Source organism: Hemicordylus capensis, chromosome 11 (genome assembly GCF_027244095.1).
Source record: "Hemicordylus capensis ecotype Gifberg chromosome 11, rHemCap1.1.pri, whole genome shotgun sequence".
In the NCBI taxonomy this organism is placed as follows: domain Eukaryota; kingdom Metazoa; phylum Chordata; class Lepidosauria; order Squamata; family Cordylidae; genus Hemicordylus; species Hemicordylus capensis.
Window position 1 is genome coordinate 19,353,676 of NC_069667.1, and position 26,992 is coordinate 19,380,667.

Sequence of the window (26,992 nt, forward strand, 5' to 3'; positions counted from 1 at the left end):
AAATACAGATGGCGCTTACAGATCTGTGCTGGGGAGAACTCCGAGGGATGCTGAGGCCGGTTTCCTCGCACGGCCCGCTGACATCCCCCATTCATTTCCATCGCAAGGTTGGCCGTGCAGGCGCCGTCACCATGGCAACGCAATAACGGGCGCCTCTATCGAGGAGGTCCCCTCAGCCGGCATCCCCGAATGCTGCAGGAAAGCAGTCGTGGCGGCTGAATGCCAATGAAGGGGGGAGGCTGGGGAGGGGGGGAGCAGGGCCCGGGCTAGAGCGAGGCTGTCCAATGGGGCTGGGCGCCATCCTTTTCCCTGCAAGGGGGGGAAGGACCCCATTCCGGGCGATCCGTCGAGGGTCACGGCTTGCTTTGGCCCCGCGGGATCGTAGCACTGGGATGTCAGCACGAAAGCTGGGTGAGCTGAAGGTGTGGTGGTGGTGGTGGTGTCGGTGGTGAGGAGAGCTGGTCTTGTGGCAGCAAGCACGAGCAGTTCCTTTTGCTAAGCAGGGTCTCCCCTGGTTTGCATTTGAATGGGGGACTACATGTGTGAGCACGGTAAGGTATCCCCCTTAGGGGATGGAGCCGCTCTGGGAAGGGCAGCTACCCGCTTGCATGCAGAATGTTCCAAGTTTCATCCCTGGCAGCATCTCCAGGTAGGGCCGGGAGAGACTCCTGCCTGCAACCTTGGAGAAGCCACTGCCAGTCTGGGAAGACAATACTGGGCTAGAGGGACCCAGGGTCTGACTCAGTATATGGCAGCTTCCTGTGGGATTGCTTTTCAGGAATTGTTTTGTTTGTCCGTTTGTTTGCATCTATCTATCTATCTATCCATCTATCTATCCATCTATGTAAACCGCTTGGGGAACTTTTGTTGAAAGGCAGTATATAAATATTGGTCAGGTTTGTCGTACGTGTCATCCCTCCTATCTCCTGCATGAACCACAGGGGAAACGTGCTTTCCATACCGATAACGTGTTTCTCAGGTGCCGCCTTTCCTCCCTTCACCAGCAATGATGCTACAGCCCCCACCTCCTGGAGCAAGGGATTTCCCTGCCTTTCATTTTCTCCTTCACAGTAATCTGGGGTTTCTCTCTCTCTCTCCAGCACTGCCTCAGTAATGCTGTGTCTCCTGTTCCCATGCGTAAGGGGGTGGTGGAAATTCTTGGGCAATGGGATCTGTGAGCATTTTAATTTAAGAAAATCCGCTCCGATTTTTTTGCCCTCTGGGCAGTTCATTGCAGCTAAAAAGCTTAGTGATGCTACCATGTGAGCAGGTGCAGAGAGCTGGTCTGGTGGTAGCAAGCATGAATTGTCCCCTTTGCTAAGCAGGGTCCGCCCTGGTTTGCATTTGAATGGGAGACCACATGTGTGAGCACTGTAAGATTTTCCCCTTAGGGGATGGGGCCACTCTGGGAAGAGCATCTGCATTCTTTTCTCTCCCTGACATCTCCAACACAGGGCTGAGAGAGACTCTGTAGGAGAAGCGAGCTAAAAGCTGGGTGTGAATAACTTCCAGGTGAGCTCTTACCCTGTCGGAAGTACCCTGACGTTACCCTAGTTGCACCCTGCTTTAGGGCTCTTGTATTCCAGGGCATGTGCAGAGTGCCTACTGCCCGGTGGTATTTTTAACAAGCAGGGAAGTGACAGCAACTGTCCAACCTGCTCCTGGCTCTCTATTGCTTCCACCTCCTCTGCTCAGATAACCACCCAAGAGCATGGATTTCTGGGAAAGCCTGCATAATTCCGGTGGCTGGCAACCCTTCTCCCCTCTATTGTGCATTCAGCGGCTTCTCAGTCGTAATCAAAGCCTCATCGGAGAGAATGATTTGCTGCCTTAATAAGAAATTCTGGGAACTGGAGACATCTTGACATAAGGTAGCTCAGGGTTTGCCGCAGACGCTGTTGCATAAATGAGATCTTTGTCTTGCTTGAGGGAGTGGATACCCATCAAGACGAAGAGCTCGTTTATGCAACAGCAAATCGGATCAACAAGCTGCCGTCACCAGCCTCTTAACATCAGAGAACAAGGGAGGAGAGCTGGTCTTGGGGTAGCAAGCATGAATCGTCCCCTTTGCTAAGCAGGGTCTGCCCTGGTTTGCATATGAATGGGAGGCTACATGTGAGCAGTGTTCCCTGTAACAGGGGGGGTTCCCAGACGTTGCTGGCTACAACTCCCAGCATTCTCAGCTGTATTGGCCTTTGTCTAGGGGTTATGGGACTTGTAGTCAACATCATCTGGGAATCCCTGGGACAGGGAGCACTGCATGTGAACACTATAGGGTGCTCCCCTTAGGGGATGGGGCTACTCTGGGAAGAGCAGAAGGTTCCAAGTTTTCTCCCTGGCAACATCTCCAATATAGGGCTGAGAGAGAGACTCCTGCCTGCAACCTTGGAGAAGCCGCTGCCAGTCTGGGTAGACCATACTGAGCTGGAAGGACCAGTGGTCTGACTCAGTATAAGGCAGCTTCCCATGTTCCTAGGAGAGGTCTGAAAGCAAAGCAGGTCTGGCCCTAGGATTTTTGGCCCCATAGTCGAAGTTTGACTTTGTCTCTCACCCCAGTGGCAAAGTGCAGAGCCCGGCTTTCACTTGAGCTGCCCAGGCTGCTCATTCTCAGGACCAAATGACCAGATTACCTGCAGATGCTGAAGCACAGTGCTGATTTGAGAATCCAGTGGGAGAGAGTTCCCAGGCTATTATGGGGGCAAAACTCCAGGGATGAAAGATGCTGCTGTTAATCTGGAAATCCAACCTGAGACCATTTCCTAATCCGTCTTCAAGAGGGAGTGCAGCTTTGGAGACAAGCTGTTTCTTGGGGGCTGAGGTGCAGTGAGCAACGATGAGTCTTTTTATTGGGGTGTAATAATGTTTATTGGGGTGCAGAATGTGTAGGGCTTTGGGGGAGCAGGGTATTACATTCTAACCCCACTGTGTAGCACTCCAGGGGGATAAAGGGAGAGAAATAATATACTAGATTCTATATTCTGGCACTGTTTGCACCCCACCCCTTAAGCACTGGTGCCCTAGACAACTGCCTAGGTCTGCCTAGTGGATGGTCTGCTTCCAAAACAAAGCAAAGCAATCTGGGCAGAATTTAGGCCATGAACATCTGGCTTGCTCATTAATGCTTATCCCTCATATTTATATTCATATACACATACATTCCCATTTAACCTAGTTTATGACTATGTAGATGTTATGGTAAATGTCAGAACCTTATTGCTTATTGACTTTACTGGTAGTTCTTGAGATTATAGGAAGGGAGGAATCTTAGCTCACTATTCAAGCCTCTGTTGTGTATGCCAAAGGCCCCACATTCAAGCCCTGGCATCTCCAGGTATTGCTGGGAAATCTTGAAAACCTGCTGCCAGCCAATGTGGACAACCTTCAGCCAGATGGGCATTGCTATTTAACCTGAAGAAAAATAAGCTAAAGAAATCGCCGTGCAGGGCCAATGACTCATTGCATGGGGAATGGAGTCACAGCTCAGAGGTAGAGCATCTGCTTTGCATGCAGACGCTCCCAGATTCAATCCCTGGCAGCATCTCCAGGTTGGGCTGAGAAAGATCCTACCTAAAACCTTGAAGAGCCTCTGCCAGTCAGAGTTGACCGTGCTAAGCTAGATGGACCAAGGGTCTGACTCTGTATAAGGCAGCTTCCTATATTCCTAGTTTAGCCTTGACGTGGTGCTCTCTGTGTGTACATCAGCTGAAAACAAAGCACGTTTTCTTCAAAGCGATTGTTTTCCCTTATATGCAAAGTTGTGCAGATTTGATCGATCAAGATCTCATCCAATTAATTGACTGGGATTTCTGTCAATGGTTCACAGTCCTCCTAAACACGATCCCACTGCACTAGCGAATCGTACAAGGCAGTTTTGCTTCTCACTCGGCTAGCACAAGCCATCTCTCTCCTTTTCTGTCTGTGGGCCTATAAATCGTTGCAGAGGGACACACAAGGTTACTGCAGGGTTAATGTGCTGACTTTATCCTCCTTATTATTTGGCCTGCGAGCGGAGATAAAAGCTGGAGTTCAATCAATGGGAAACAGTCTCCTCTCTCAGAAATTCGAGAATGTATCAAAGTCAAGCAATATTTGAAATAACGAGCTCTTCAAAGCTGGAGCCATTCAGATTTGCATATGTCTTTGCAGTGAGTATGCAGGCAATCAATGGCTTTCGCGCTTCTGTGGAAGAGCGTCGGCCGATCCGAAAATCGCTTCGTGGCGCGGGAGTAAACAGCCGCGGGAAGGGGGCGAGTGTTTGTTGCAGGCTCTGTGGCCAGCTGATAGAGAGCAACCCATCGCCTCCCAGGAAACTCGTGCCGTTTTCATATGGAAGTGCCATTTTCGGCTGTCAACAGAGAAACAAGTTGTATATAATTATAATCTTACATAACAATCTTATGTAACTGGGTGGAACGTCTTGGCAAGGATCCCACTCTAGGCAGCTGAGGGAGACGTTGGGCCGAGCTCCGGGTTTTAAGGGATCCTCGGAAAACTGCCCTCTGCTGGCCACTTCCTACTTGAATGAGCCCCCAGAATTCCTCTGCCACTCTCTCACAAAGACTATGGGTGGTGCCCTTGAGCAGGGGTGTCAAACTGTGACCCTCCAGCTGTTGTTGGCCTACAACTCCCATCATCCCCAGTCACCATGGCCAGTAGCCAGGGATGATGGGAGTTGTAGGCCAGCAACAGCTGGAGGGCCACAGTTTGACACCCCGGCCCTTGAGGATCGGTAGTGGGCAGGCAGCAGTTGCTCAGGTGAGCCACCCCCTGACACCAGTTCTCAGCTGGGTCCAAAGCAGGCGTGCGATCCAAAATAGGGTTATGCACGGAATCCATGTCCCCTCTAACAGGGATTTCCAGATGTTGTTCACTACAACTCCCAGCATCCCCACCTGCAGTGGTCTTTGGCTAGGGATTATGGGAGTTGTGGCTTCCAACAACATCTGGGAATCCCTGTTAGAGGGAACACTGCACGGAACCGCTCCAGGAGGTTCAGTTCGAGTTCAGTTCGGTTCGTGCTGCTGCAGGGGAATGCCACCTGAGGTGGCACTGCTGCTGCGGCACATGAGGTCCGCGCCCCCCGCCCACCTTTATAAAAACTAGTAGGGTTCTCCTTACCAGATTCCCCTTGGCAAGAATCCCCAAGCTAGCTGAAATGGGTTGATCCCAAACCAGCCCGGTTGGGCTCAAACTTGGACTGGTCCCCTTTTTGGAGGGCCAATCCAGTTTGAGCTCGAACCGGACGAACCAAGCCGGTTCGACATTGAACCCAAATAGGCAAGGTCAAGTTCTGGAGCAGCAAACAAGGATGAGGATCCATGCAGTTGGGCTGGGAATCGTTTTCCTCAGATCCCTCTGATTGTGAGCATATTTATCCTTTCCCTGCCAATTTTAAGCTCCCTTATTACCTCTGCTATTTCATTCCATTTTTCCTGCCTTCCAGTTACTGTTTATTCCTGGATATACATAGGCTTCTCAACCAATCAGGGATCATGTAGCACGTGGCATGATGCCTCGGTCAGCCATGAATAGTCAATCCAATTTGTTGAAATGATGGTGTCGGTGGCGGAAAGCAAACTCAGTTGAGGATAAGGGACGGTCCCTCTTGAATTGGTGGTCTTGGCCTCTCAGTTGAAGACTGCAGTGTGGATGCGGGCGGGGTCACATCACTTGCAGCCAATCAGGTTTGCTTATGGGGCACCACTGAGGGAGAAAGAGAGATGGATGAGCAGGCAAGCATTTTTGTAGGCACCGTGGAAACCTTTTCAAAAGAAGGGGTACTTTTCAAAGAGTCCCCTTGCTCTCAATAGTTTGGAGTGTGTGCTTCAGCTCGGCCCTCTCTTAACAAAAAGCTGGAAAAGATTGAAAGTGGAGAGCTCGGCTTGTGGTAGCAAGCAGGAATTGCCCCCTTTGCTAAGCAGGGTTCTCCTTGGTTTGTATTTGGATGGGAGACTACTTCTGAGTACTGTAAGATATTCCCCTTAGGGGATGGAGCCATAGCTCAGTGGTAAAGCATCAGCTTGGCTTGCAGATGTTCAGTCCTTGACAGCATCTCCATGTAGGACTGGGAGAGACTCCTGCCTGCAACCATGGAGAAGCCGCTGCCAGTCAGTGTCAACAATACTGAGCTAGAGGGACCAATGGTCTGACTCAGTATAAGGCAGTTTCCTATGTTCCCATGTCCCTATGCTACTGGAAGCAATATGTTGGCAGCTTAACAAAACACACTGATCTTCCCTCTGACCATCAGTGTCCAAAATGCAATTTAAAAATCATTTGGCAGGAACACAGATGATTTCCATCAGATAACAAAGGGAAATGAAAGACCCAATGCTCTTATCTCCATTTGCCCAGGGAAGGGAAGGAAATGAAATCTAACGCTTTCACCCCAGCAGCACAGCTGCAAGCTTGTAAACAAAAGTCAAAAGGAGGTTTCATTTGATTTCCGGCTTTGATCTGCTGGCCCTGGATTCAGATTTGCTCTTAATGTTGGCCAGATTGCTTTCATCTTATAGCGGATAAGAGCAAGCAAGATGACTCCAGCAGATTTTCTGAAATGGGGCTCCCACCCCCCCACACACCTCTTCCAACCAATATAATTGGCATGAATAATACCAGGAAGATAGACTCCTACTGTCTCTACTGACCAGAGACTGTCTCCAGAGGGACTAAATGTATGACTTGTCTCTGGTGAATCCCTGCCATTTTCTCTCTCTTCTCACCATAATGCTTTGTGGTGCATTTGCTGCTAGTCAAACTTGGCCATCTCAGGGGAGGAATACTCATTGTGATTTTTGACAATGCCCTTCCCCCCTAGAGATGGGAAACAGGTGATAGCATAAGTTCACATGCAGATTTCCCTTGTCACCCCTTCCTTATCGCCAAATGATTAGGGTAAAATTGCAGTCATTTTTGCTCCGGTGCAGGTCAGGCTTAGGGTAACAATGGACAAATGATTGTCCTCTCTCCATGGAGTAATCTTTGGAGGACATTCGGGCCCATTTCCATTTCCATTCCTCTGACAATATTGATGCAATTTTATAGTTGTGTTTTAAAAACTTTTGAAAGCTTTTAAAACATAGGGACATAGGAAACGGCCATATACCGAGTTGGACTGTGGATCCATCTAGCTCCCCTGCAGATGTTGGCCTACAACACCCATAATCGAATCGAATAGAATCAAACTTTATTATGGTCAGAGACCAGCATAAAATCACACATTAAATGAAGGTGATACTGGAGAAAAGTTGCATGTTGATAGAGGTGATTGCAAATATGATGATAGCTATTGTGAAAAGGCTAAAATTTAAAATGATTACAATTTAAAAAGAGACAAGCTACTAAAAAGGAACGAGCTACTAAGAAACTAAAACTGCTAAACATACTTTTCCATAATAAAATGCACAGAAAAGATAGAAGGGGAATTTAATTAGTAGTAGGAATATAGCTGAAAATGATTTCATATGTGGTAAAAAGCTAGCATTAAAATTAAGAATGGTTAAAACAATAATGGTTGCCATAAGTTGGGCTATTACTAAAAATGATAAAGTTACACGGAATTACACTAAATGGTAAAATACACTAAAATACGCTAAATGGTGAAGTGGGGGAGCATCTGCTTTGCATGCAGAATGTCCCAGGTTCACTCTCTGGTAGCATCTCCAGGTAAGGCTGAGAGAGACCCCTGCCTTGGAGAAGCTGCTGCCAGTCTGTGTAGACAATACTGAGCTAGATGGACCCAAGGATCTGACTTGGGCAACTTCCTATGAGCCTATCCCCAAACTCGGAGACACATTTTGGAGGACCACATTTTATTCTTAAGAGTGTTACTTTGTGCTTTCATCCAGTACCTCTGTGGAGATTGTGGTACTATACAAACCGAATCAGTTAAGAGGCAGATAAGACGTATTTCAATATCTGGACGAACTGCTCTAATGATTTACCACAAATGATCCGGAAGCGTAATTTCCTCCTTCTGTTGGAGCCTTACCGACTACTACTGCCAAAGAGAAGCTGTTGGGTAGCATTGGAAAAAGCTGCCACACTCATTTTTCCGTGAGAATATTTGGTGAGTGGCATTTGATTTGGTCAGGACTGCACTACTGCAGCCCTCCAGCTGGTTTTGGACTACAACTCCCATCATCCCCAGCCACAGTGGCCAACAGACAGGGGTGATGGGAGTTGTAGTCCAACATCTGCCGGAGGCCCCAGCTGTGCAGTCCTGAGCTAGAGAGTCCGAGGCTAGTCACCCCTAATCTGTAGTTTAGTTATACCCAGGGTAGTCAACCTTGTCTCTCCAGTTCCTTTTGGACTACAACTCCCATCGTCACAGCCACAGTGGCCAAGAGTCAGGGATGATGGGAGTTGTTGTTCAACATCTGCAGGAGGGCCAAAGTTGCTAGGACAATGGTCTGGCTGCCATTCTAGGGTCTGGATATTCCCATGTCCGGTGAGCTGGGCGAGTTGATCGGTGTATTTGGGAAGGTGTTGCTTGGGATGTACCTGGCTCCCTTTGCCGTGTGCATCTTGGCCGCCTGATCGAACTGAAGCCACCCATCACAGCAGATGCAAATGAAGCTGAATCCTAATAACATGAAATTAGCCAAGGCCCCCCGCTGATGAGAGGAGAGTCTATTTTGGGCAGAATGTGTGGGCAAATCAGTTCTGAGGGAGAAATGGAATCAGAACATAATTACTATGGAGATAACATTTGTATTTCATTTGAAACTGGCTGGCCCCAGATGCATTGTTTTGGTGAGAGGTGTGTGTGTGTGTGTGTGTGTGTGTGTGTGGTGCAGAGCCCTGCAATGCTCATAAGAATCAACTGAAACTGACCATTCGTAGATCTAAAGTAACGTCCTTCTTCACACACAATGCAGGACTGATAGTTGGAATTTGCTGCCTTCCGGTATTGTGGTGGCTACTGGCCGGGCCGGATTATGACCGGGTGAGACAGGTCTTCAGCTTGGGTCAGGGATGCCGTCCTGATATTTCTACTACACCAGGGGAAAGCCTTTTGCTTTCTACATGGAAATATTGTTCTGCTCTTCCTAGTCCGGCCATTCTTACCATTCTTCTCGTCTTAGGAATGTAGGGAGCTGCCATGTGCTGAGTCAGAGCACTGGTCCATCTAGCTCAGTATTGCCTACACTGACAGGCAGTGGCTCTCCATGATTTCAGGCGGGAGTCTTTCCCAGTCCTTCCTGTCGATGCTGCCAAAGAGGCACCTTTTAAAAGTGGAGATTCTCTATTTAGCATGAGGAGAGCAGCTGACCCTATCCATCCCCAGCACAGCATCCCTCCAGTGGCTGTTGCTGGTGTCTTGTGTTTCTTTTCTAGATTGTGAGCCCTTTGGGGACGTTTATTTATATGTTTCTATGTAAATCGCTTTGGGAACTTGTGTTGAAAAGTGGTATATAAATATTAGTCGTATTAGTATTTATATAATATTAAGCTAGATGGACCAATGGTCTGACTAAGGCAGTTTCTGAATACCAGTTGCTGTCTAGTTTTCACTAATACAGGAACTGCAAGGCCTGGATTGTGGATTTGCCCTAAAGGCAAGGGAGCTGTCCATGGTGCTGAGGCAGCCGGGGAGCTGTCCGACTAGGTAAAGTTAAGTGTGCTGTTGGGTTGGTGTCGACTCCTGGCGCCCACAGAGCCCTGTGGTTGTCCTTGGTAGAATACAGGAAGGGTTTACCATTGCCTCCTCCCACCCAGTATGAGATGATGCCTTTCAGCATCTTCCTAGATCGCTGCTGCCCGATCTAAGTGTTTCCCTTAGTCTGGGAAACACACCAGCGGGGATTCGAACCGGCAACCTCTGGCTTCCTAGTCAAGTCATTTTCCCACTGCGCCATTACAGCTACTGACCAACGAGGCAGCTGGAGTTAATATCTCAAACGGGGGAGGTGGAGGCATTGAACCAGGAGCATCTAGGCAACAAGTGAAAGGGAGTGGGAAATATTTTGAGGGGAGCAGCTCCTACCCCTTGCTACCTTTGGAATCATCCCCGCAGAAGATTTCATTGAGTCCTATCAGTTCTTTTACATGAGAAGCTGCCTTATACTGAGTCAAACGATTGTTCCATTTAGCTCAGTATTGATTGGCAGAGGCTCTCCAAGGTTTCAGGCAGGGGTCTCTCCCAGACCTCCCTGGGACTGAGCTTGGGACCTTCTGCACACAAGCATGCAGATGCTCTTCCCACTGAGTTATGGCCCCCTCCTGTAAGGGGAATATCTTCCAGCACCTGCAGGTAGCTACCCATCCAAATGCAAACCAAGGTGGACTCTGCTTAGCAAAGGGGATGATCCATGCTTGCTACCACAAGATCATCTTCCCTCCCGTTTTGAGCGCCCATTGACTTTATGTCCCTCTCAACATGACTTACCTGATTCAAGGGAAAGCAGATGAGCTGGGACACCTTGTGGGTGTCTGGATAACCAATCCAGTTTCCCCAGATTAATGATGGTTCAGAGACAGAACATCTGCCCACAACGATGGTCTTCCTTCCCTTTGCTACAGAATTACTCAAATATGTGAAGCATTTTTAAAGGGAGAAACAACTACTGGATGGATACAAAGGATTCATTCTTTTTATCCTTTCCATCAAGTGTCCAGTAATAGTCAGAAAAGAACAGAGAGTCAGAACAGAGGAACAGGACTTGCTTAATATACTTTTTTTTAAAGACAAGGGGAATGAATAGACATCACACATTTTATGCAGACACATCAATCTCTTTATCCCAAGACAAGCCCGCTCTGGCTTTGTACTAGACCTAATTAGGTTTTAAATGAGATTCCAGCACCCATAATAACATATTCTGATTGTTCTTTTTATATCACACAGGTTCCAAACATTCCCTGAGTTTGTGTTGTTTTGTACCAAACTGCCACCTGTTCAAATTCAAATTCAGATGGTGAATTTCTGCCCTGAAACTCTCCGACATTCCCCATTTACGTGAATCTGCCCATGACAGTCCTGTGGTGCCGTATATGGATCGTTCCGCTAGGTTTTCACACACTACAGACAAGTTCAAATGTTTCATCCTGTAAAAATTAAGTGCCTGGTTGGAGGGTTTGCCCTGGTTGCATTTGAATGGGAGACTAGATGTGTGAGCACTGTAAGATATCCTCCTTAAGGGATGGAGCTGCTCTGAGAAGACCATCTGTATGCTTGCATGCAGAAGGTCTGACTCGGTATATGGCAGCTTCCTGTGGGATTGCTTTTAAGGAATTGTTTTGTTTGTCTGTTTGTTTGCATCTATCTATCTATCTATCTATCTATCTATCTATCTATCTATCTATCTATCTATCTATCTAATCTATGTAAACAGCTTTGGGAACCTTTGTTGAAAGGCAGTATATAAATATTTGTCAGGTTTGTAGTACGTGTCATTCCTCCTACCTTGGAGAAGCCACTGCCAGTCTGGGTAGACAATACTGAGCTTGATGGACCAATGGTCTGACTCAGTATATGGCAGCTTCTTATGCCCTGTGTATTTGCATACATTTTGACTTACAATGACAATGTGCAGTGGTTGTTTTTCAAGGGTAGTTGTTTTAATCTGCCTCCCTAAACAAAGTCATGCAAGGGAGAGGAAACTGGATAGAAGTGTCCATGGTTTGGGCACCACAGATATGAGACACCATCTGCGTGGGGTTTCCCCCCTCCTGAGTAGGACCCGGAGAAGGGATCGCAAGTCGTCTCTGCAACAGAGCCCCAAAGATGTTATCGGAAAGGGTGGAGACAACAAAGCAGCATTTAAACCTATTGCCTGCTGCCTGGATGTTGTTGGCACAGCACCTTGTGGGGAGGAGAGCTGGTCTTGTAGTAGCGAGCATGAATTTTGCTCTGCTAAGCAGGGTCCACCTTGGTTTGCATTTGGGTGGGTGACTACAGGTGAGCCCTATCTGCTGCAAGCCATTCCTATTGTGGGAGGGGGGATAGCTCTTAGGTAAAGCATCTACTTTGCATGCAGATGTTGCTGAACTACAACTCCCAGCATCCCCAGCCATGATCAGTTGTAGCTGGGGATGATGGGAGTTGTAGTTCAGAAACAGCTGGAGGAATCCTGGTTGGGGACCACTGCCTTGGAGAAGCCACTGCCGGCCAATGTAAACAATACTGAGCTAGATGGACCAATGGTTTGACAAGGTATAAGGCAGCTTCCTATGTTCCTATCGAAAAGGACCTAAAGGAAGCCCTGAATTCTTCTGCAGGGATGATTCCATGAGAAAAAGGTAGCAGGCACTTCCCACAAAATATCTCCCATTCCCTGTTTCACTCTCCCATCCACCAGGCTGCAACTTTACAGCAAAGTGTCAGACAACACAGTCGTAGTATATTCCGGTCCTGTGGCTTGAATTCACTATTTTAAAGTAGCCCAGTTGTTTAAAGAAGCCTCCTTCACTCTCTCCTCTACCCCAGAACAAGCAGCAGAAGCCAGATAGGCAGGAGACTCATGAATTACCTTAATTATGGCCTGGGTCACACAGCCATTCAAATCTAGGCTTAATCTGGGTTACTGACATTAGTGTGAATCCACATCAAGGTGGTTGATGGCCCACGATGAATCTGAGATTCCCACCTAGTGTGACAATCACACTAATGTCAGCAACCCACATTAAGCTTAGATCCAAACAATTGTGTGAATCGGGCCTATATCAATCTCTTTCTCTATGTGTTGTATAGCCAAATCCTCTCCCCCCTAATAATCTTCTTTACCACCCCTCTGCAGCCTCAATGACTTGTTCTAGAGTAACCCTGCTCTTCTGGCCAGATCTGGTCTTCTCCACCACGTGCATGGCATAATAAGAAGCTTTAATTCAGTCACGTTTGTTCTTCCAGCACTAGGGGATACTGTGTCCAGAGCTGGGCAGGCAGAGACGTAATGCACAGGGGATTCAATTTACAGAAGAGAAGAGGCAGGTTAGCAATCGATCTTTCATCTAATGGGTGCTTGAGCAGTATTTATTTATGGGTCCTCAACCGTTAACATGACAAATCAGCAATTATAACAATGAATAAGCAAAAACATGTTTAGATAGCCAGAACAGATTACAACAGATTTAGATAGCTGGCGCCGGGGAATCCCCCATAATGCACTTGCACAGTGCATGATGGGAGTTCCGAGGGCTTCCCGGTCCCCAAACCTCCCTGCTGCCGGCCACGGTGGAGGATCGTCTGGGTGCACGATCCAGCAAAGTGGAAGGGATTGACTGTGGGGGAGGAGAAAGGGCTCAAAATCTGAAAGGGCTCAAAATCTGAAAGGGCTCAAAATTGTGAGAAAGGACTCAAAATCTGTGTAAGTGTGTTATATATTTATAACGTATATAAATATGTATACTGTATTTATAGACAGTAAATATATACATTGATATATTTATAGACTGCCACACCGTGATATAGTGCATCTCCAAACCGCTGTTGATTATGGGACAACTGTATCAATGCTGCCTCCCTAACTGGCTAGCCATCTCTGTTGGAGGGAGTTCCATTCCATTTCAGTTCTGTTCCTTCATATCTACTTCTCCTATCCTTTCCGATATCTTGTCTGTGGTTTCTTCTCTCTGATCTCTTTCCTCACCTCTTCCTCTTCTCTTCCAGGTCGCTTTTCACCAGCTGCTGCCACTCTTTTCTTGCCATAGCTTCTATGATGCCAGAGGTGTGGGCATTTCCTCCATGTAAGTGCTTTCCTCCTACTTGGTATTGGTATTGTCAATACTGGTACTATTATTATTATAGAGCCAGCGTGGTGTAGTGGTTAGAGTGCTGGACTAGGACCGGGGAGACCCGAGTTCCAATCCCCATTCAGCCATGAGACTAGCTGGGTGACTCTGGGCCAGTCACTTCTCTCTCAGCCTAACCTACTTCACAGGGTTGTTGTGAGGAGAAACTCAAGTATTCAGTACACTGCTCTGGGCTTGTTGGAGGAAGAGCGGGATATAAATATAAAATAATGATAATAATAATATTACTAAGTAGTATAGCAAACTAGACAAGATGGTAGAGATCCAGTTTCCTGTTCTGAGCAGGGCTTGGACAAGAAGACTGCCAATATCCCTTCCAGCTCTAGACTTCTGTGACTCATGGTTGGATATTTTGTGTATTTTCATTTTGGCAAATAAAAGCCAATGAGGGTGTGTGTGTGTGTGTGTGTGTGTGTGTGTGTGAGTGAGTGAGAGAGAGAGAGAGAGAGAGAGAGATTGATCCAGATCAGGACTGTGGTGCTGGAGAAGGGATGGGGGCCCATCCCACAATGGCCCATCAAATGTCTCTGGGAAGCCCACAGGCAAGAGGTGAGGGCATGCCTGATCTCCTGCTGTTTCTCCCCTGCAACTGATATTTGGAGGCATCCTACCTCTGAGGCTGGAGGTGTCCTATGGCCATCAACATTAGTAGCCGTTGACAGACCCGTCCTCCATGAATTAGTCAGAGTGCCTTTTAAAGCCATCCAGGCTGGTGGCCATCACCACATCCCACGGCAGAGAATCCCATAGATTTGTGCTGTGTGAAAAAGACCTCCCTCTTTTGTTGGTCCTAAATTTTCTGGCAATCAGTTTCAGCTCACTTCCTCAACACTAGCCACATTCTCACATAATGCAGAACCGCGGGTCCAGTGGACCCATGCTTCTGCTCCACATCCCCTGCTCTCCTATCTGAATTCAGACAAATGGGCGAGCAGGTGAGACTGGAGAGAGGAGGGGGAACTGGCTGTGTGGGCTTCCTTCTTTCATGAAGAACATCCCGTACTGCCAAAGACAGCTAGAGAGAGGGAGGAGCTTCCTTCCTCAAACCCAGCTGCCAAAGAATGGGGCTGAGGTGTGGCGTTTGGAGCGAACGCTGGCACCACAACACTGGAGTGAAAGGCAGCGAACCTTACTACAAACTGAAGGTACGAATTGGAGTCTGGGGAGGGAAACCGTGAGTCCATTTTTGGTCCAAACTGTGATTGCACGTATTCGGACAATCAAAAATTTCAACCAGAGGCCCCTTCAACTCCAGTTTCATGTTACATGTGAATGCGGCCACTATTGCCCTGATGAAAATATCTTCCCCAAACTGCTGTGGACATAGGTTTTTGCTAATGGTGTGAAGAGCAGCTCCAGGGAGGTTGGTTTTCTTTGGGGAAATGGATCGTGTGGGGGGTGAGAATAAGATACACTCCTTCCTGCAACACCAATGTATTAATCTGTTCTGAGGATTAGGTTTCCCAGTTTCCCCAGATGCATTTGCTGTATGGTGGGTTGGGGTGGGGTGCAGGAACCCTGTATGCTATCTATCTATCTATCTATCTATCTATCTATCTATCTATCTATCTATCTAAAAATATAAAATGTGATCTACACTATAATTACTTAGGGCAGTTTTGAGCTGCGAAAATGATTGCTTAAGCCCCAAGGGTTTTCTTGCATCTATTGGTGTGCTTGGATGGGCAGAATCAAGTCTATTGCTGACTGGCTTCTCGCCGCCCAGCATGGACTCGATACACACTGGGCTTTGTGTGTCGGAGGAGGAGGCAGCATGCGCAAAGAACAGGGAGTTGCTCTTGTAGGAAAGGGACTTCCCTTGCACTGCTCGTGAAATGCATTTCACACGGGTGAATCTGGACAGATTGGAGTGAATGGGATTGACTCACGGCACACCATAGACCTTGGTGTGTGAGACAAAGGAAAATCAGTAGGGCAGAGTTCTTGACTGCAAAGCCCAAGGGCGACCCCCAATAACTGTGTTTATTGGGTCCATGCAACATTTCCAAAGTGGAGTATTCTGCACAGACCCCCTGCACCCGGCACCATGCGGAGACTATAATTCCCACTGTGCAGTGCTTTCAATGAATCAATTAGGGGGTCTGCGATTTGATTCAACCTCAAATTGAGCAGCCCCGATTGCTTTCAACGAATCAGTTAGGGGGTCTGCGATTTGATTTGACCTCAAATCGAATCGCAGGTCTTGATTAGTGCACACCCCTAATTCCTGCTTTGTTCAGGTAGGGCAGGGATTCCCAACCAGTGGTGTGCCAGATGTTGCTGAACTACAACTCCCAGCATTCCCAGCCACAATAAACTCTAGCTGGGGATGATGGGAGTTGGAGTTTAGCAACATCTGACACACCACCGGTTGAGAACCCCTGAAGTGGGGCTAGGAAAGACCCCTGCCTGAAACTCTGGTCTGTGTAGCCAATGCTGTGCTCGAGGGTCTAATTCAATAGAGGGCAGTTTCATAAATTCACAGTTCTTTTAAAGGTGGGATATGGCAAGAGATGTGATGGCTGAGTGGCTACTGGCCCCCAGACCATCGACATTTTGCTTTTCTTCTTCCATCACTGCCAAAAATGATAAGTCTTCTGTTGATAGCAAAGGGCTTTGATGCACCCATGCAAAAGGCCTTTTTAATTCTCAGTGGGTTAATGTTTTGGCCCTCCGAAGCCCTTCTAGAATGGAAATACTAACAGCATGAAAAAGGGAGCGAGATAACCCCAAGCAACCACTTGCAAATCTTGCTTCCCCTCGAACTGGGAATGTGATGCTGCTTCTTATCTGCAGCTCTTCAGATGACCACACCTTTTGCAGTTGGCGTCCTCCTCTGTCCTTGGAAAATGCACCCCCCCCTCCAGAGGTCATATTCATTCTCTCCAAGAATCTTAAGATTGTGTGTTCCCCACCTCCTATCTATCGAACTGCTTGTTTGCAGGCACTTTCACAGAGATCTGAATGTTGGTCTGCAGAAGCGTGGCTGTTCCAAATCCCAAAATTGGGGCAGAGAACTACTCTTGAGCTAATAAGCATGAATTGTCGTCTTTGCTAAGCAGAGTTTGGTTTCTGCTTAGGCCCCCCCCCCAAATGCCAGGGCCCTAACCATTTGGATGGGGGGTGGGGAAGGCTACATGTGAGTGTTGTCTGCTGTAAAATATTGGTGGGTCCGTAGCTCAGTGGCAGATAACCTGCTTTGCATGCAGAAGGTCCCAGGTTCAATCCCTGGCAGCATCTCCATTTTGGGCTGGGAGAGACTCCTGCCTGAAAGCTGGGAGAGCCGCTGCCAGTCAGTGTAGACACTGCACTTTTGCCCCTTCTGTGCCCCTCTGAAATCCCCCCCCCGTTATTGCCATGGGGCTTCTGGCATTCCAATGGCAGGTTCATCCTGCCTCTCCCCGAGAGCTTCTGGGGATCACCTGCTCCCAGGAATACTTCTTGAGTTGTCTTGCCGTCTTCTTGCTTTGCTTCCTCCCGATGAATTTAATATCATTTACTGTTGGTGTCAGGACGTTGTGTCATGCCCTCAGTGGTGTTACCTTGTTTTTAATAGGTGTTTGATTTGATCGTTAGCCACCTTGTCGAGCTTTCTGGCTTCAAGAAGCCGAGTAAAAATATTTCAATCAATAAAATGTCAAAAGGCATTTGAGCGCTTGAAACGTCACAAGGCTGCGATGTACCCACCAGATAGTTCTTCACATTCTGTTCTTAATTTGAGTTGGAAGAAAGTCAATATATTTCAAATATCAAACAGGGAATGGATTTTGATGGAAGGAAGACTAGATAAATATGAGCTTAGGAAGCTACCATTAGTCCATCTGATTCAGAATTGCGAACTCTGGTAGAGATCTCTGGCAGAGAAAAGTTTCTTCCAGTCCCGCTGGAATCCATAAATATTAAACTTGGAACATAGGAAGCTTCCATATACTGAGTCAGACCATAGGTCTATCTAGCTCAGTATTGTCTTCACAGACCGGCAGTGGCTTCTCCAAGGTTGCAGGCAGGAATCTCTCTCAGCCCTATCTTGGAGATGCTGCCAGGGAGGGAACCTGGAACCTTCTGCTCTTCCCAGAGCGGCTCCATCCTCTGAGGGGAATCTCTTCCAGTGCTCACACATCAAGTCTCCCATTCATATGCAACCAGGGCAGACCCTGCTTAGCTAAGGGGACAAGTCATGCTTGCTACCACAAGACCAGCTCTCCTCTCCAAGAAGAGGGATTTAAACCTCCTTCAAGCCCCCCACCGCCCAGCTCAGAGCAAGATCTTGAGAGCCTTTTTATCTGGAGAGGGAAGGGACTTTTTGAATGCCATGTCTGTTCTGTCACCCAAATACTGCCCTTTCCAGTGTCTGGATTCTGCTCTCTCCCAGGCATCCATCCCTTGATTCTGCTCCCTTGTTCTTTCCCTCTGAATCTGAAGATGAGAAGAAATCTGGCTTGCTTTCCTCCTGTGCACTTTCCCCAATTTTGGCTACTACTGAAGCTTGCTTGAGCAAATGGCATCCATGTGGCTGCCGCTAGTCCTCATGAAATAGGAACATGTGGCTTCACATGAGCTTGCGGGTGATCTTGCAGGAGGAGACCTGGCCTTGTGAGAGTGAGCATGAATTGTCCCCTTTGCAAAGCAGGGTCCATTTGGGTTTGCATTTCAAAGGGAGACTACATGTGAGCACCGTAAGGTATGACCCCATCCCTTAGGGGAATGGGGCCACCACAGCTCCGTGGAAGAGCATCGGCATGCTTGCATGTAGAATCTCCCAGGCTCAACTCCCTGGGTGAGACTCCTGCCTGACACCTCTGAGAAGCTGCTGCCAGTCAGTGTCAACAATGCTGAGTTAGACGGACCAATGGTCTGACTCAGTATAAGGCAGCTTTCTATGTTCCTCTTTGGCCGGTTATATCTCTTTCTTGGACACACTGGTGCCACTTTAAGAGCAACTGCTCTATGAAATGTTGCCATCGTGGGGACCTTCATCTTCCTCGTGGCTTCCCGAAGGATCAGGAGCTGGGGAGGCTTGAGGCCAGGAAAGGCATATTTTGAGTTTAATTTGCAGCACCTACAATCTCTTCTCCCCTCCCTGTTTTCCTTTGCAGTGTTCAGCCGCATGTTAGTTGGCAGCAGAATCCATCGCCAGACCCCTCCGGAGACTCATTAAAACCCAGATAACTCTGAAGTCAAACACAATGGCTTCTGGTTGAGTGGCTGTGCCAATTTCACAGATGTACGTGAGGTAAGATGATAAACTTGTTTCTTCTTACATGTAATGAGGCAGCTGCTAAAGCACGCGGCACACGTCTGCCTGTGAGGCCCAATGTCTTGACATAACGGCTGCTTTGAGCCAGATGGGCTTCAGGCAAGGCATGGAGAGATGTGTCCATGTGACAGGGCCAGGGGACGGCTGGAATTCTGTGCTTTAAAAGATCCAGATTCTGTGTCCGGCTCACACAGCTACCCATGTTCCATGTTTCTGTGCATGCGACTCCGAAGGTAAGCTAGTGCCAAGGTTGGAATCCGGAACACAGGAAGCTGCCGTCTACTGAGTCAGACCCTTGGTCCACTTAGCTCAGTATTGTCTACACTGACTGGGAGCAGCTTCTCCAAGGTTGCAGGCACGAGTCTTTCCCTGCCCTTCCTGGAGATGCTGCCAGGGACTGAACTTTAGACCTTCTGTGTACAAGTAAGCAGATGCTCTTTCACCGAGATATGGCCCCATCCCCTAAAAGGGGACTATCGTACAGTGCTCACATGTCTCCCATCCAAATGCAAACCAAGGCAGGCCCTGCTTAGCAAAGGGGACAATTCATGCTTGGTGCCGCAAGACCAGCTCTCAGATCAAAGGTCCCCCTTGTCTCCAGCATCTTGCTTGCCAAATTTGAGTGGCCACTGGATGACAGCAGCTAGCCCATAAACAAGGTATGAAGGCAAAAGCCATTCTGTGAGGTTTGTTATCGAATAACTGGTGTTTGCAGATAGACTGTCTTTGAACATGGAGGTTCCAGTTAATAAATATAATTGGAACCTCCATGATCCAAGACGGTCTACCTGCAGACACCAGTTATTGAAGATGTAAGAGGAGCCTTGCTTGATCAGACCAGAGGTCTTAGGGGATGGAGCCACTCTGGGAAGAATAGAAGGTTTCAGGTTCCCTCCCTGGCAGTGTCTCCAAGATAGGGCTGAGAGAGATTCCTGCCTGCAACTGTGGATAAGCCGCTGCCAGTCTGTGAAGAAGATACTGAGCTAGATAGACCAAGGGTCTGACTCAGTCTATGACAGCCTCCTATGTTCCTAACTGCATATTGGATGGGATGGACCAGTGGTCTGACTCGGGGTTACCACAGACCTTACATCATCTTCCTACTCCTCACCCTTTGCTGCGTCTGCCTACTTTTCCACCATGATGGCCCTTCCGAGAACACTTGTAAATTAAAACCATGCAACCTAGCAATAGGTAGTTAGCATCTTTTCCATAGCTCAGAGACGACCAGATGGATGCAAAGTGGCCTCCTCTGCATCCATTCCTACAGTTCCCCAGACTGTTTCTGTCTCGAAGGCCAGTTATCCCTACATCCTCCTTAGGATGCCTAATCAAACAGGAAAATATTTCATTCCGAGAGAGGGAAAACAAATGTAGTCCCCCCCCCGCCACCTCCCCAAACGGCATTTTAAATCTCCGATAGCCATCTGGTTCTCTTCCTTCTGTGACGGAGTGAGCGTTATAATTGGGCAGATGCTTTTGACACCTACTAAGAGGATCTGCCAGTTGCTGTAGCCAATTTTGAACAGGGAGACTCCGTGGCCGGCTTCTATCCTGCGTCTTATTAAGGGGTTGTCAAAAGGTGAGGGGGAGTGGATGGCTAACGAGAATCCTGTCTGAGCGGGAACAGGAGAGGCAATTATCTACAGCATCTCTTTGGATACACAGGGATTGCTGTTGTCCAAGTCTGCAGTGTCGGAGGAAGTTCTCCTCCACAAGCCTCTTTGGAATCAGCGGAGGGTCGTTCGATTGCTCTAAAGAAAGTTGTGAAATGCAGAGATTTCAGGAGCCCAAATTCCCTCGGAGGGAACTAGTCACAATAATTACATCGATTGTGCAGTTGTTACCGCCTCGAATGCTATACAATTACATTTTTTGACTGCTTTGCTTACCAGGCAATTTTTATTGATTGATTGTTTTGTTTTTCAAAAATTGTTTGATAGCCACTTTAATTTATTTGGAGGGGAAGTTGGATATTTAAAGATACTGAAAGAAACAGCTTCAGAGGCAGCTGCTGCTGAACCCCCCCCCCCCAGCTCCTTTTATCCAACGTACGTAGGAAGCTGCCTTCCACCGAGTCCGATCCTTCGTCCATCTAACTCAGGATTGTCTACACTGGCTGGCAGCAGCTTCAGCCCAACCTGAATATGCTGCTGGGGGTTGAACCCAGGAACTTTTACATGCAAAGCAGGTGTTCTGGCACTGAGCGACAACCTCAAACCTATACAACCTATAGGAATAGCTAGCTACAGTCTATAAGGAATACCTTATACCGAGTCAGACCCTTGATCCATCTAGGTCAGGATTGTCTGCAGTGACTGGCAGCATCTCCCCGAGGTTTCAGGCAGGAGTCTTTGCCAGCCCTGCCTGGAGATTGAACCTGGGCCCTTCTGCATGCAAAGCAGATGCTCTGTCACTGGGCTGCAGTCTCATCTCATCCTGGGTGAGGAATTTGACACCTCTCCACCCCCGCCATTAGAATTTAATCAAGTCCAAATTGAATCAGCCTGTTTAGGGCTGATTCGAATCATGTCCAAATCGAAACGACACCTGATTCAAACCTGAATCAAATCCAGATTTTCGATTCGTGCACATCTCTACCAAGGGGCTTCTGGTGGGCCACTGTGAGAAATAGGATACTGGACTGGAGAGGTCTTGGCCCTTATCCGACAGGGCTGCTCTTCTGTTCTTAACTGGGAGAAGCTGGATTGAGGCCTGGTTGAGGCATTTGACACTCCATCTTGACTGCCCTGTGAGGAGAGCTGGTCTTGTGGTAGCAAGCATGAATTGTCCCCTTTGCTAAGAAGGTGCTGTCCTGGATTGCATTTGCATGGGAGACTCCATGTGTGAGCACTGGAAGATATTCCCCTCAGGGGATGAAGCCGCACTGGGAAGAGCAGAAGGTTCCAAGTTCCCTCCCTGGCAGCATCTCCAAGATAGGTCTGAGGGAGACTCCTGCCTGCAACCTTGGAGAACCTTGAGAAGCTAACACAGTGTAGGCGATACTGTGTTAGATGGACCAGTGGTCTGACTCAGTGGAAGGCAGCTCCCTATGCTCCCTGACAGGAGGTCTTAGAGCCCAAGATGGATCCCTGGATAGACAACTTCAAGGCTGGGGAACCAAGTGCTTCTTGACTTTCCAAGAGCGCAGGAAGCTGGCTCTTCATACGGTGTGCTTGGCCGACTCCTCTCATGTAATATTGAGAGGCCCTCTCCGCGATGCATCACTCTCTTGGCGACGGCCCATAATGGATTACTGATCTCTCTTAAATGTGACAACTTTGCTCCCATGATCTATTATCCAGTGGCTGGTTCCCAGACGGCCCAGGTTCACCAGTGGACTCGGTTTAATTACAGGATGTGAGCAATGCCAAATGCAGAAGCCTCTTTGGCACCGACGTATTCACCCCGGGCCAAGGTAGTACTTGTTAATTTATTGATCCATTCATTTTAAGACAAGAGGGCCGCATGTACAACCCCAATTGTTGGGCACTTTGCATTCATAACGTCACGCAACGAGATGGAACAAAAGGCTGAAGCCATGGAACGTGGCGTCGACCACTGTGGCCTTTCCCTCTGGTCTGCTAGCAGCCGGCGGCAGAGTGGAGACTCTCTTGTCTTGAGCAAGGGGAGAGCAACTGACCCTCTCCAACCCCAGCACAGCGTCCCTCTAGTGGCCGTTGCTGGTGTCGACCTTAGGTTTCTTTTTAGATCATGACCCTTTTGGCGAGAGGGAAGCCAACTTCTTTATTTCTCCCCCCCCCTCTATAAACCACTTTGTGAGCTTGGGTTGAACAGCAATATATAAATATTCTTAGTAGTAGCAGTAGCAGCTGCGTTGGCGTGGCAACTGGCGGCAGGCCAGTTTTGATCTAATTATATATTATTATTATACTAGCTGGGCTGGGCGCAGAACATCTGCACCTCTTGTTCTCCCCCCTCCTTCCCGCCTGCCGCCGCCGTTTTCTTTCCCTGCATGACCACTGCTGCCGCCACCGCTGTTTTCTTTCCCTCCCCGCCTGCTGGCACTGCCTTTTTCTTGCCTACCCACCACCGTTGCAGTTTTCTCCGCCTGCCCGCTGCCATTGCCATTTTCTTTTCTCACTGGCCATCTTTCCTGCCTTGGCTGCAAGCCTGTCAGCCGCCACCACCGCTTTTGTCTCCCCCTGCTGGCAGCTCGCTCGCGAATTCTCACAAGAGCTGCCACGCATGGGATTAGCGACCAGTACGCCATATATATATATATATATGGAAGGGGGTCACACTTCCCCAGAAGGAACAGGTACATAGTCTGGGAGTGCTTCTGGATCCCAACCTCTCCCTGGTGTCTCAGGTTGAGGCAGAGGCCAGAGGTGCTTTCTATCACCAGCTGCGTCCATTTCTTGATGAGATGAACGGCCTCAGAACAGTAGTACATATGCTGGTCACCTCCAGGCTTGACTACTGCAATGCACTCTTTGTGGGGCTACCTTTGTACATAGTCTGGAAACTGCAGTTGGTCCAGAACATGGCAGCCAGGTTGGTCTCTGGGTCATCTTGGAGAGACCATATCACTCCTATATTAAAAGAACTGCACTGGCTACCGATATCCTGGAGAGTGGCTGCCAGTCTGTGTGGACCATCCTGAGCTCGATGGACCAAGGGTCTGACTCAGTCAAAGACAGCTTCCTACGTTCCTAAGATTAAAATGCTGACTCTCAAAAATCAAAATTGGGATCAACGCCCATCCTGTCTCCTGTGAATATCCTTATGCTGCGAGGAGCCTAGATTTCTGCCCAGCTGCTTTCACCTCTGTTTATATAAAAGATGGTCTCAATAAAACGAAGTTGCTGGCAAAACAAGCTCGGTGCTCCCCCTTTGCTCGCAGACCAGCGGCAGTGCGTGGGCGAAGGACTGCTGCATTGCTGGAAGGGGTTTCGCGTCTCCCCACTCCCACGGCATCCTGGTGAAGCTGCCTGGAGTGCCTCAGCAGCACCCAATTAAGACGTGTTCAGTTACTTGCAACGGCTTCTTTTGAGGCAGGATGCATAAAAGTCCCAGGGAGAACAGGAATCTGAGCAAGGAGGCCTTAAAGCGATGGCTTTCTTTTCGAAAAGGAGGATCGGTTTGGAGGCAGAATTAGGGTACTTTCAGCTCTGCGCAGGAAGAGTCACGTAATATATTGTAGCTGAGTGGCAGAGCTTCTGCCGGGCATGCGGGAGGTCCCGGGTTCAATCCCTGGCAGCATCTCCAGGTAGGGCCGGGGAAAACGTCTCAGCCTGAAACCCTGCTGAGCTGCTGCCAGCCAGTGTGGACAGTGCTGAGGCTGGCGGAGCAAGGCTCTGACTCTGTGTAAGGCAACTTCTTGTATACCAACTTTTCACAGATGGAGAATAAAGACATCCTCTTTAGCTATGGCTTAACTGAAAGCTCTCTGTTGAGAGCTCTATGTGCAAAATTTCAGAGTATTGCAGAAGGGCAGGAAAGGGCCTGAAATCACACACACAGAGACACACACACTTGCTGCTGCCTCTTTCCCCCACCTGTTCTTTTCACTGCAAGGCCCACGAGTCAGTGATGGCTCATATCAACCCTAACTAATTGTTTATTAGGCCTGTATTCCCCCCCCCCCTGTTGTGGTGGTCATAGACCATAATAAACTTTGAATGAATGTTTATTAGGCCTGTGTGCATCTTTGGCCAAAACTGAATACTCGGAACAAGCCCCCAGCACCATGTGAAGGTGACCGAGTGCTCCATTTCTCCCGCTGTTATTGAACTACAACTCCCATCATCCCCAGCTACAATTATGGCTGGGGATTATGGGCATTATGGTTCAACAACAGCTTGGGAAACAAGATTGCCTATCCCTGATTGTCTTTTTCTCTGATGTCCCTGTTTACTTCCTTCAGGAAATGGAGCTTGGGGCTCTGTTTGTCTGTATTCCTTCTCTTCTCTTCTCTTCTCTTCTCTTCTCTTCTCTTCTCTTCTCTTCTCTTCTCTTCTCTTCTCTTCTCTTCTCTTCTCTTCTTCTTTTTGTCTGCATTCCTTCTTTTGTTTTTATGTGTTCCGTCCCCCTCCCTCCAGTTCATGACTTGCAACCAATTTCTCCACGAAAAAGCCGGCTGATCCAACCACCCTTTTTTGATTATGTTTTTCGCCACCTCTCACGCCGCCATCAATTATATTTGCCTAAAAATAAAACCTCCAATCACAAGCTGACCTCTTATATAAGTAGTGAGGCTGCATGCCTTATCTCTCCTGCAAAATGCCAAATTAAATCAAAGGGTTTTATGGTGCTTATTTAGGAAAAGAGAGCAGAAGGAAGGAAGGAAGGCTCTTACGGATGTGGACACTATGAAATGTCCTGAATTTATAGCCCAATCAAGACTCAAAACTAGCCAGACAGCTGTCCAGGAAAAATAATACTATAGTGTTGGGTGCCTTTTTTTTTTTTTAAATAAAGCTGTGAATTTCACTCTCATCTGAAGCAGCTTTGAGTGGAATAGGACTGTGTTTCCCAACCAGTGGCCGTTGTACCGTGGCTGACTGGTGGAGTCAGCTCCCAATTTGGGAGTTTGCTGAGGCACTTTTCAAAGTGTTGGTTTGCGCATGCCTTAGAGGGAACACTCTGGCTGGGAGTTGTAGTCAACAACGTTTGGGAATCGGTGTTACAGGGAGCACTGACCCCAAGTAGAAGATGGAGAGGTTCCATGTCAATTTCACACCTGCCTCTTTCCGCGGCTGAGTGAAACTGACAAGAGTCTTCCCCAGATTTTGCACTGAGATTAGTTCCCTCCCCCCCACCAGCCTCCTCTCTCTCTCTGAAGCCTGCATAGTCTTGTGCTGCTTGTGTGCAACAACACATACATCATCCAGACAGCGAAGGAAATGTTTCCTGTCCCAATAAGTACAACCCAGTCTCCAGATTCCCCACTTCCCCTCTTCTTTTGCCCTAGGAAAAACTCTGCTGCAGGCCTGTGTTTAGAGCCCCCCCAGGGAACTGTATAAACCCCTCTTCATGAAACCAGTTACTACTGCTGGTGCCTTGGCTTTGGAGAGACAGTTATGAAATTGTTGATTAGCTAAAACAAATCACTGTTCTTTAAAAAAAACAAAACAGAAAGAGGAAAATGTTCTTTTACAACATATTGCCCCTGTCAACTCACCCCCACCACCCACTTGCATAGGAAGCTGCCTTATACCAAGTCAAATCCTTGGTCCATCTAGCTCAGAATTGTCTACACTGACTGGCAGCATCCCTCCAAGATTTCAGGCAGGGGTCTTTCCCAGCCCTACCTGGAGATGCTGCCAGGGATTGAACCTGGGGTCTTCTGCATGCAAAGCAGATGCTCAGCTCTACCACTGAGCTGCAGACCCATCCCCTAAGGGGAATATCTTACAGCAGACAGCACTCACCCCTCCAAATGCAAACTAAGGCAAACTCTGCTTAGCAAAGGGGACAATTCATGTTCCCAACCACAAGACTAGCTCTCCTCCCCAAAATCTGAGAATAGGAAGCTGCCTTATACCGAGTCATACCCTTGGTCCATATAGCTCAGAATTGTCTACACTGACTGGCAACAGCTCTCCAAGGTTTCAGGCAAGGGTCTTTCCCAGCGCCCCGCCACCCCAACCCGGCGATGCTGTCAGGGATTGAACCTGGGATCTTCTGCTTTGCAAAACAGATGCTTTATCTCTGATATATGGCCCCATTCTCATCTCCAGAGGAATATCTCAAAACAGACAGCACCCACAGGTAGCCACCCATTCGGAGGCAAACCAAGATAGACCCTGCTTAGCACAGAGGACAATTCATGCTCGCTACCTCGAGGCTGATTCTCAATCCATGGATATTACTAGTATCTATCTATCTATCTATCTATCTATCTATCTATCTATCTATCATTAATCAAATTTGTACACCGCCCCAAACTTTCATCTCTTGGTGGTTAACAATAGCCTAAAACAAGTTAAAAGTACATATACACAAACTTAAAAACAA

General features: G+C 48.1%; 1 long non-coding RNA gene across 3 annotated transcripts in view; it reads left to right on the forward strand.

Moving 5' to 3' along the window:
- The first annotated feature begins 209 nt into the window (after nucleotides 1-209).
- LOC128335736 (uncharacterized) overlaps nucleotides 210-26,992 on the forward strand; it is a 43,627-nt gene continuing 16,844 nt past the window's right edge. For 2 of the 3 annotated variants that reach the window (XR_008311706.1, XR_008311707.1), the window contains exons 1-3: nucleotides 210-411; nucleotides 13,610-13,686; nucleotides 18,849-18,985. This is a non-coding gene — a long non-coding RNA (uncharacterized LOC128335736). The remainder of the gene's footprint in view (nucleotides 412-13,609; nucleotides 13,687-18,848; nucleotides 18,986-26,992) is intronic. The other variant, XR_008311705.1, reaches the window with a different exon arrangement.